At 39.1% G+C, this 10,248-nt stretch overlaps 2 long non-coding RNA genes across 5 annotated transcripts in view; one reads left to right on the top strand and one right to left on the bottom strand.

Annotated features, from left to right (window-relative positions):
- Positions 1-1,512: 1,512 nt before the first annotated feature.
- LOC103131382 (uncharacterized) lies at positions 1,513-4,256 on the bottom strand. Of its 4 annotated transcripts, none has more exons than XR_475373.2 (3): positions 4,045-4,256; positions 3,619-3,973; positions 1,513-1,811 (listed from the first exon to the last, which is right to left on the bottom strand). It is a non-coding gene; the product is annotated as an uncharacterized LOC103131382 (long non-coding RNA). The 4 variants fall into 4 exon arrangements; XR_475372.2 differs by having other exon boundaries at positions 1,513-1,743; XR_475371.2 differs by having other exon boundaries at positions 1,766-3,539.
- LOC103131383 (uncharacterized) overlaps positions 3,965-10,248 on the top strand; it is an 8,570-nt gene continuing 2,286 nt past the window's right edge. Inside the window, exons 1-2 of the long non-coding RNA XR_475374.2 lie at positions 3,965-4,048; positions 4,803-4,902. This is a non-coding gene — a long non-coding RNA (uncharacterized LOC103131383). The remainder of the gene's footprint in view (positions 4,049-4,802; positions 4,903-10,248) is intronic.

The following is a 10,248-nucleotide window of genomic DNA, read 5'->3' as shown; positions in this document are numbered from 1 at the left end:
CCTGATGGGTTCTGGTCAGGTCCTGATGGGTTCTGGTCAGGTCCTGATGGGTTCTGGTCCTCTGTGTTCCAGCGGTCCAGGGATCCTGCCCAGTGATCTACCATCAGACTCAGATCTGCGCTGTAACAGGATCAGCTGTGACCATCAGCTGCAGTTTCTCTCCTCCAGCCAGAGATCCTGATGCGGTTCTGGAAACTCAGTGGTTCCTTAACGGCCGTCCTGTGGGTCTGAGGCCAGAGCCGGACTCCGCAGATCGGATTCAGACTCTCTGTGGTCCGACTGCCTGCACTCTGAGACTCACGGACCTGAGAGAGAGCAACTCGGGCCGGTACCGGTTCTGGTTCAGAACGAACAATGGGAGTTATTGTGGTTCTCCTGGAGTCTCTCTGAATGTCACAGGTAACATTTCACTGAAACATAAATACACCTTAAACATGAACTAGGAGACAGAATCACATCAATGACAAACTAGATTGAAGCTTCCAGCAGCTGTAACGTCTCTGAGCTGGAGGTTTTCTTTCTGCATAAAATATGAATCATAACTTTTAATAATCCAGATTTTCAAACTAATCACATTCATTAGAAAGGTTTAGCATACAGGGTCACTTCAAATTAAATAAATATATACTGTAGTCATTAATAAATTAATATTCCATGAAATAAGCGAATTTCTTCATGAAATAAAAAAATAAATGAATATATATTTTCAGAGAAAAAAACAATTCAACCATTTGACTATAAGAACAGGAAATAAAACAGCCTGACAAAAGTTAAAAAATTAAAGTCCATGAAATATAAAAATAGCTTTTAAAAATAAAAGTGTTACAAGTTAAAACACCATTATGAAAAATAAATAAATGGGGAGCTTATTGACTAAAATTATTTTTATACATTTTGTTTTTATGTCATTGAGTATTATTTATATAATTTTGAGTGAAATGGCTCATAGTTTATATTATTTTCCTGCTTAAATCTATACTGACTAAAATTAACGGTTCAATAAGAAGGTATTATTTACCTTCTAATCTGTTTTATTATTTTACTCACATCATCCAATAAGTTATTTGTTTTAAATTATGACTTATCTTCTTCTCCAGCTCTTCGAGTCCAGGTGATAAAATCAGAGAATAAAGATATTTAGGTGTCAGAGGAGCTGAACTGTGGCAGCAGCTGTTCTGCTGGTCATCATTCCTTCTTCTGGATCAGGAATGGAGAGTGTTGAGAATGAGAATCTCAATCGATGAATCATAATTTGTATTGACACACGGAGCATAAAATCAGCCAAGAAAAGCATTCAGACTTTACTTATTTTATTAACTTTCAGCGCTGAAAGGAGATGCTTTACCATTACATCCAAGAAGAGTTTCTAAAAAAGTCTGTGCAGCGTCTGAGGAGAAAGAGGAGGGCAGCTGATTATATGAACTGAAGACACTCCCTGAAATCACACCATGTCTCTGTGGCCTGATAAGTTTCTGTTTCTCTGAGGAATGAGCCTTGGTGTCTAACAGAATCAAAAAATGTAACTCTTTACTATGGACCTTTGTCTAACAACGTGTGACTCTTTCTCGGCCTGGTAAAGCATCTCAACAAGAGAAAACCCAGAATGAAAATCAAACCGTTTCAGTTCAGTGACTCTGACCTGCAGCAGCGATGCTAACCCAGCAGCTAGCTACTCCTGGTACAAGGAGGATGAAGAGTCTCCAAGAGCTTCAGGACAGACCTTCATCATCACTGACGTCAGACCTGAACACAGTGGAAATTATTCCTGTAGAGCTGAAAACACCAGAGGAAGGCAGAGCTCCACCGTTCACCTGGAGGTCAAAGGTCAGTTATTCTCTACTAACATGTTCCAGTTCAGTAACAAAGATTAAAAACAGCAACAACAACAATCAGATAAACATTAGACATTAAAATCAGTTTTTAAAAGGTGCGTTGTAAGGATTTATAAGTGAGGATGTCAGAAGATCCATCACTTGCTGACGGAGTGAGTCCAGAGTTGGGGTTTCTGTGTCAAACCAGGTTCGGACCTTGGTCCTCAGTGGATAGTTTCTATTAAAACTGATACCAGGTAAATTCTCCTTTTTAGAAATTTCAGTGCTTTTCACTTTCTGTCCCTGATTGACTGGACCAGCTGCTAACATCAGTTAATTCAGTCTTTCTTGTTATGAATCCCAAGAGTGGAAATTTAAAAACAGCCAGCAGAGAGATTTGCCTAGTCGAGGTCAAGCCAGCAAAGGAGTCGTGGATGTAGGATTTTCCTGTAACTCGGATCAACGGAGACGGCTAACTCAGAAGAGACTGAAGGAACTCCATATAAGGCTTGCAGCAGATCGGGCCATCAACACATCTTACCCTCATTGTCTCATTATTCCCTCTAATCCCTCCTTATACACTTCTGATCAATATTTCAAGACCCAGCAGAGCTTCTTCAGCTTCCTGCAGCCATCTTCTTCTTTTTATCACAGGTTGCCCTCTAAATAACAAATTTACACTCTGAGCAGAGAAAATAAGACCAGCATCTGCTTTGCCTAGAGCAGGTCTTGCTTTGGAGATGTATTCATCCCTAACACTAGCATAAAACAAATTTAGCTGTTTTCTCTGGTGGAGCAGCTGACAAGCTGTTGAAATGTTGGAAATGTATCAGAGAGCATCACTGGGGTTTTACATGAATCTTTTCATATGTCCTAACTCAGCATTGCACCACAAAAAGAAGCCGTTATTTACATGTGATAGAGATTTGTTTGCTTTGTTAAAAATGTTATCTGATGTTGGTGCCGTGTGCATGACTGACGTTATCATCCTCCTACCACTATCTACTGCATGCCAACCTTGCAGCCAAAATCACCGTCTGGGAGCTAAAATATGTTTTTTCTGTCAAACTATTGTATCAACTTCCCTATTGATGTTAGGCTAGTGATCGACACATCAACACTCAGCAGTGTCTCAGCTTCAGCCTCTGATAATATAATATTCCTGGACTTGTTTTCTTTCCACTGGTATCTGTAGCTTTTCTTTTGAGTAACCCGGTTTTAAGCTAGTTTTCCATCCATTTTAACAATCCTTTGCTTGAGAGAAAGACTGAGACAGAGCAACATAAGTTACAGGGAACCTGGAAATATTTATGTGCTGATCAAGTTCAGAGTTTGTTCCTGTCTGTATGTTCACTAGGGCTGTTGTAAACAAATATTTTAGTAATCGAGTAATCGATTATTCTTACGATTAATCGGGTAATCAGATAAAAAAGATCAAATAAAACATTGGTAAATCTAACATAACAGCAGTATTACTACTGCATATCAATAGTCCAATTTTTCACATTTGAGCTTCCCTAACAGTTACTTTTCTGTAGTTTAGAAAATTAACTTGTGACAATAGCTCACTTTAAGTTAACCTGAAGATGTCATGATGGTGTTCACTTTACGAACCCACATGCAAGAACACAATCAGATGAGTCAGTAAATAAACAATAATAATGAGTTTATTGATTCCAGGGGAAGGGGAAGGGAGTGAGTACTGGAGCGGATGACCGGGTCGTCTTACTGTCAACGAGAGGCAGAGGGTTAGTGGAGGAAGGAGTGCGTTTCCTTTTTTCCAGGAATGAATCGAACTGGTTCTTACTTGATCTGAAGGTGAGTAGTTGAGAGCTGAGCGCTGGATAATTGAGCCTCGTCGGAGGGCGGACAGGTTTACTGCGGTGGAAAGAGCGAAGTGCGTCGCGGTCCAGTTGTTCCTTCTTTCCAGATGGGTTCGGGCTAGGACCGACAGATCCGCTGCGTCCCGAAGGGGAATCCACTGGAGACGGACCGAGACTGGGATAGGTGAACACACGAGGGGTGGCGTCCGACCGGTAACACCGGCAGCGTCGAGGGAGGACACACGAGGAGAGCAACTCACAGACAGCGAGGGACAAGAGCTCTCTCTGAGCCCAAGGCTGATGGCACACACAGGAGCAGCGAGGAGGCAACAGGATAACCTGGTAAGGAGGACAACGAGGGATTAATAACGAGCAGATCATAGAGGGCCTTTCTCTGGAACGATCGTTACCAAGGTAAGCTAACACTCAGGCGATGAGAAGTTGTTCAGCCGCTGCTTATATCTGCAATCCATGCCCTCCAAACAAGCTACAGGTGTGGCCACGGGTTTACCCCTGCAGCTTCTCAGGGGCTCGCCTCTGGTGACATCTAGTGGATGCCCAGAAGAATGACGGTGCTCCAACAAAAATAAAACTCAAACCAAAAAAGAAAAGCAACACAGAAAAAACAGATCCTGACAGAAGAAAAGTTATATAAAAATCTGAAATTATATTCAATGTAATAATAAAGAGGCTCACAGATAACCTGCCTATTTATGAGAAGGCTATTAGAAAAAAAGTCTATTCTCCAGCTTTTGGTTTATGTATTCATCTTCTGTCAGTTTAATAAATGAACTCTCAGCTTGTATTGGAGAACTGAAAGGTGGCTAAACTCTTAAATATATAAGTAATAGAAATAACGCACGGAGACGTAGTTCTTGCTGCTAGGCCATAGACGAGCCGGAGATTTATTACACTACTGCGCATTTTTCATTACAGTTTCATCAGTTCAATACTCAAAAATCTTCCAAAATCTCATCAAAAAATCTCCCCGAATTCTTAACATCACCCTTTTTTATACACTCTCATCTTCACTGATGTGAGTTTGTTAAGTTTCAACCCTTTTGTTGCTACCCTTGATTTGCATTATCCATGCAGAGTTAAATTTGACAACCAGGGACAGTTTTGGGTCATATAGTTCTGACCCAGACATTTTTCATGTCGCTCTCAGTTCCAGGTTTATTCATGAAGATAGTGAACACCATCAAGCTGACTCTGGAGGTCCTGGGCTTCCTGCTGCTGGGCTTGTGCTTGTTGTGTCTGTGGGAGAGGTGAGTCAGTAACTATCCACCTGGTCCATCACTTTGACTCTCTTCTGTTCAGACAGTGGTTCAGAGTTCCCACTCCTGCTAGCATATCAAGTTTTTATTATTTAAAACAGACTATCAATCATTTAAAATCTTATTTTAAATATAACATGACATTAATCCTGAAAGAAACATACTTAGAAAATATAAAAACTTAAAAAGTGCAACAACATTTTTGCAGAATTGTGAACACCTTTAAGCTAGCTTTCAGTCTTTCTTCTATCAGTGAAATAAACTGAATTAAGTTCCTGTCTTGGCGCTTTCTGAGACATTTTCATGTTTGCAAAATTTGCCGAGAGGCAGCAAAATATTAGAAAGTTACAAAAAGCTCCAAAGCATAATTTATTAACTATCTGAAAATAATAGATAGTGTCGAGAAAAGTCGAGCTCATCCCACTTCCCCATGCTGGAGATTTTAGTTTAATAATAACAATGAATAAAGTTATCTTTAAAACTGATTACACAGGTGATATCAAGACCCAACAGTAGAGTCAGACGGTAATAAAATTAATCTGGTTGTGTGTGTTATTGTGTCCTGCAAACTTTGCTTTAATTCTACTTTATAAAATCTAAACAATTTTAGTAATTGGATAAAACCCAGAGAAAAATACATATAATAATTTCTTTAACTACTTACTGTATGAGGTTGAAGAGTAAAGAGTAAAAAGTGTCTGAAACTGTGTCACAAATATAGACTGAAGGGGTGAAAGAACTGTCAGCACGGAGGAAAGAGGAAGTGAGATTTTGAGACTATATCTGCACCAGGTGTTTTGAGTTGTTGATCTTTAAGTTTTAAAGAAAAAGGAAGGTTAAAAGTTGAGTGGAGGAAAGGTCGAGGCTAACTGAAGGCACTTGACGTCAGGGAAAGTACGCACCGGACATGCAGAATATACGGTATAAAAATATATGCAAACGAAGGATCGAGGTTCTTTGTTCCGCGGCGTTCGAGTCGAGCACACGGAGATGCAGAATCAACGGAGGGCTGCGTGATGAAACCCCGGGACGACTGCTCGCTGCACAAGAAAGGAACAAGATCCGTTTACCCACAACCCGGGATTCTGATTCGACCGCGGCCCCACACTCAACCCCAAGGATTCCAACGATGCTGCAGTGGACATGGGGAATAGACAAAGATCTTTTGTGGATTAAGAACTGAGTTCGTTGAGGATTCTCACCAGTTCAACTTTGGATCTATTCTAAAAGGACTCTGCCACGACAAAGACAGGACTCCATCCATGGACGTTAAAGTTTTCTGCTGCCAAGATCGTCTCTGCATCTGGGTTTGAGTAATACTGCCTCCCCCAAAGCCTCTATTTAGATTAAGACACAGTGTAGGGTTTAGAATTAGGTGAAATGTCTAAATTGTCTTAAATCTATTGATTACTTAACCCCTTGTTAATTGCTGTATGTCTTTTCTCCCCTGCTAAAGCTTGCTAATAAAAATATTAAAGTCTAATTTGACGTTGTGGACAGTTAAATTAATTAAGTCAACTAGATTAAATTCTTCTGATTATTGTAAAACCAGTGTTTGTGGTCCTAGTAAATCAGGGTGGCTTCATACGTTCTTTAGTTCAGATAAATAATTACCCTGGGACTTATTCCTAGTCTCTAAAATTATCTAGGCCGGAAACAAGTGCACGTTAATAATAGAGGAAGAGCTGCCGTGAACAGACGTGGTTTATGAGCTCGGACACCGGCAGGGCTACTCCGATGTCTGAATCATGGACTGAAGCAGGTCATAACGTCTTGATGAAGGTAGTTGGAGCTTAGACGAATCTTTCTCGCTCCCAGCTTAAACAAAAGTTCTCTATATTCTTATTTGCGGTAATATCCAGGAATTAGAAGCTTTTCGGACCCGTGAGACGGAGAGCTGGTCAGTAGTCAGTCCGCTGAAGGTTAAGAGGAGTTAGGGGCGTGGCTGTGTACTGTGGATTAACAACAGTCATCAGTGATTGACCAAAACATTTAAATTACTGAATAAAACCTTATTTACAAAGAAATGTGTGAATGTCCTCCTGAAGGACTGTAATTTGTTTTCTCCAGTTAGAACAAAAAAAAGACCTAATTTCTGCATATATAAATTAATTTTTTAAATTAAAGTCACAATTTCCTTTCTGGATGTGGGTGAAAAGGTTCCCCAATCAATATTTCTGTTTCTAACTGTAAACTGACACCACTGATTTTTTTTCATTAATTTGATCATAACTGGAATAAAAATGGGAATAAAAATGGGAGTCCATTTCGCCCATCCATGAGATTCATGTCACATTATCTGTAGAAAATATTTTGAAATAATGTCTGATGGTCTCATGTCTCTAAAAGCTGCTGTTTTAACGAGAAATGTTCAAATTCAGGAGGAAGATAAGATCAAAAAGTGGAGCAAAAGCTTCAGAGAGGCTGCAGGTCAGAGGCTAACCACGACACGCGTTCCTAAGGTCAACATGAGCTCAGTGGGCATACCTGAATTTAAAGATGTAAAAGAAGTTTAAAAAGGAAAACTGATGTGCTGTATAATGTTTTAACACCAGCATGATATAATCCAGACAGAAGAAATGGAGGACATTCTGTGAAATCAGCTCAGATCCTCACAGGAAGAGAATCACAGCAGAAACCAGTCACTTCCTATGGCAGGAGGCCGGCTGGAGCATTTCAGACTTCAGAGACATTTTTCATATTTTAATCTGTTTTTTTATTAGGTTTCATCAGGGCCGTGCAGAGACCACTTAAAGGGCAGGTCCTCAAAAAAAAAAAAGGGCCCATCTCACCGCATTCTAGGACAGAATATTAACAAACCAAACAGCTTTCAGAGTTTAATAAACAATGATAAATTACAAAATTGTGAAATATACAATCAAAGCTAAGGTAAATCTCTATACAGAGCATACAACTATGCATATGTAAGATATTTGATTAGTAATTTCTTTCTGCAGGTCTATTTTGTTATAGGAAAGTATTGCAATATTCAAACCCGGAATTTAGCAAGATATGTAAATCAGAGCTGGAGGTTTAGCTCTGATTTACATATTTAGTCTTTACAGAATTACACTATTAAAAATATAAACAAGGGCCCAATGCAGCCTTTTAGTGACTGTAATCTATAAAAAAAGAGCTGCCTGTTTGCTGCAGTGGAGATGAAGATGGTCCATTCAGGAAAGCAGAGCTGCATCAAACTTTAAGGTGGAACTGCAGAAAAAAAACAAAAGCAAAAGCAAAAATTGAATTGTTAATGCATGTCACTATGGGAAAAGCCTACTAAGTTTTGCTTACAACTTTTTTAAACATTTAAATCACACATTTGTCTCATGAAGTGAATTTTTTTTGCTAAACAAACTTATTTGTGCATGTCAGAAATCTTTTCTTGATATTCTAAGTTTTTGTTTGACTCAAAGTTTTGCTTGTGATTCTCACATGACGTCATGGGCAGGAGCCAAAATCACAACAAAAGATTTCTGATGTGTGCAAATAAAATTTTATGTTTGGCAAATAACTTTTTAAGTTCACAAGACAAAAATTAGTTATTTAATTTAAAAAAAGTTTTTTTAAACAAAATAATTTGTTTTTACAAAAGAAATCATTACAATTCCAAAAGTTTTGATTACAATTTTATTTTACTTAACTGAGGTTAGTTTATTTTTTCCCATTGAATAATTGGGGAAAAAATTTAACTCCATACTCTGCTAACCAGACCCTAAACTTAAAGTCCGGGTTGAGTTTTTCCCCTTCATTAATGACACACATTATATCTATCATGGTAATTCAGGGTGAGTTATTTTTAATTCTAAATGAATATCCTTGTTGGACTATTATTTAAGTTCTATGTTTATCTAACGCCAGAATAAATGCAATGTACATTATGCAGCAAAGGAAATTAGAAGATCGGATCATATCCATTATGGAGATGACACGTTTTGGACGGGCGATGTGCCTCGTACACAGGGAAGAAGCTTTTCAGTTATCTTGCTTTGCTAGCAAAGTCGTTAGCTAGCAGCTAGCTAATAGCACAACAGCAGCAGCCTAATGTCTGTATGATAAAAATACTGAATCGATAGATAAGAACAGTTTTTCCTCACCCGTCTGTCTCCTCCCCTCAGTAGTTCTTCAGAGTAAACCAGACAGAGGCCTGTCAGTGTCTGTTGTATTTCATTACCTCTCTGCTTAAACCGCTGAAGCAGAAACGATACTTCAACGTTTTCCGTCATCTGACAAGTAGCAAGTCTACTCCACTATTCAACAAAAAAAAAATATATATATATATAAATAATTCACCAAAAACTGATCTGTAATCTGGAACGTTCGCTATGCTGAGCTCCAGTTAGCCGCCTGATCTCACTGCGCGAGAGGCAACTGCGTCATGCGTCACGGGCAAAAGGTCAAAGGTAACAAGGTGACCGGAAGGCTTATTATGTTGTACAAAAAAAGTAAAATAAAATAAAATAATTTTAGTATTATTATGTGTCAGAAGAGGGCTTTGAAAATAATAATACCAACAACAACAACAACAAAAAAAATTTGACCAAAAGGGCACTTTGAGGCAAGGAGCAAAAAGGGCAGGTGCTTAAGCACCCCCAGCCCCCCCATCTGCACGTGCCTGGGTTTCATGTTTTATTTTGTATAGTTTTTAACTATAATTCACTGTAAACCTGAACAAATGACAGAATTTCGTTTAAACTAAAATATGCTACTCTTGTTTTTAACTGTTTGAGTGGATCCGTCTTTTCAGAACCAACAAGGCGCCGATGAGACATTTTCCCAGTCGGTTTTCTAATCCTGGATGTTTGAAACAGGAAGGAGCTGAAGCTGTTTTTTCCCCGATTGTAAGACGTATCGGGAGTTGCAGGGGGGTCGGCTAATATAAGCTGTACCCCGAAAGTAAGACATATGTCTTACTTTTCGAGGAAACAGTAGTTAGGAGAAAGAAAGTTACTCAAAGCGCCACCTGGTGGCCAGCCGCCAGCTCTCCTCTCTTTCTTATGCAGCTTTATGACAAAGGGACATTTTTGTAGATGAATTGTTTGATGTTTGGATTTATGTAAAAATCTGTTAACTTAAATCTTAAAATGCTGCTGCTTTATGTATTAAAGAGTGGATGGTATGAAACATATATAGTTTTTGTACTTCATTTTCTTGCTGTTACATGAAACTATTTAGATTTTCATTCATTCATCCCTCAGAGAGGAACTGGAAAAGACCTGGAAGGTGAAGCCCCCTGTGGTGCCTGTGGTCATCGGGGCCCTCGGGGCAGTCACCCCCAAACTGGAGCAGTGGCTCAAACAGATCCCAGGAACAACATCAGACATCTCAGTCCAGAAA

The sequence above is a fragment of the Poecilia formosa genome, unplaced genomic scaffold, assembly GCF_000485575.1.
Source record: "Poecilia formosa unplaced genomic scaffold, Poecilia_formosa-5.1.2 Scaffold751, whole genome shotgun sequence".
NCBI classification, from domain to species: Eukaryota; Metazoa; Chordata; class Actinopteri; order Cyprinodontiformes; family Poeciliidae; genus Poecilia; species Poecilia formosa.
Note: the sequence above shows the minus strand (reverse complement) of the source record. Positions and strands in the feature narration are given on the sequence as shown.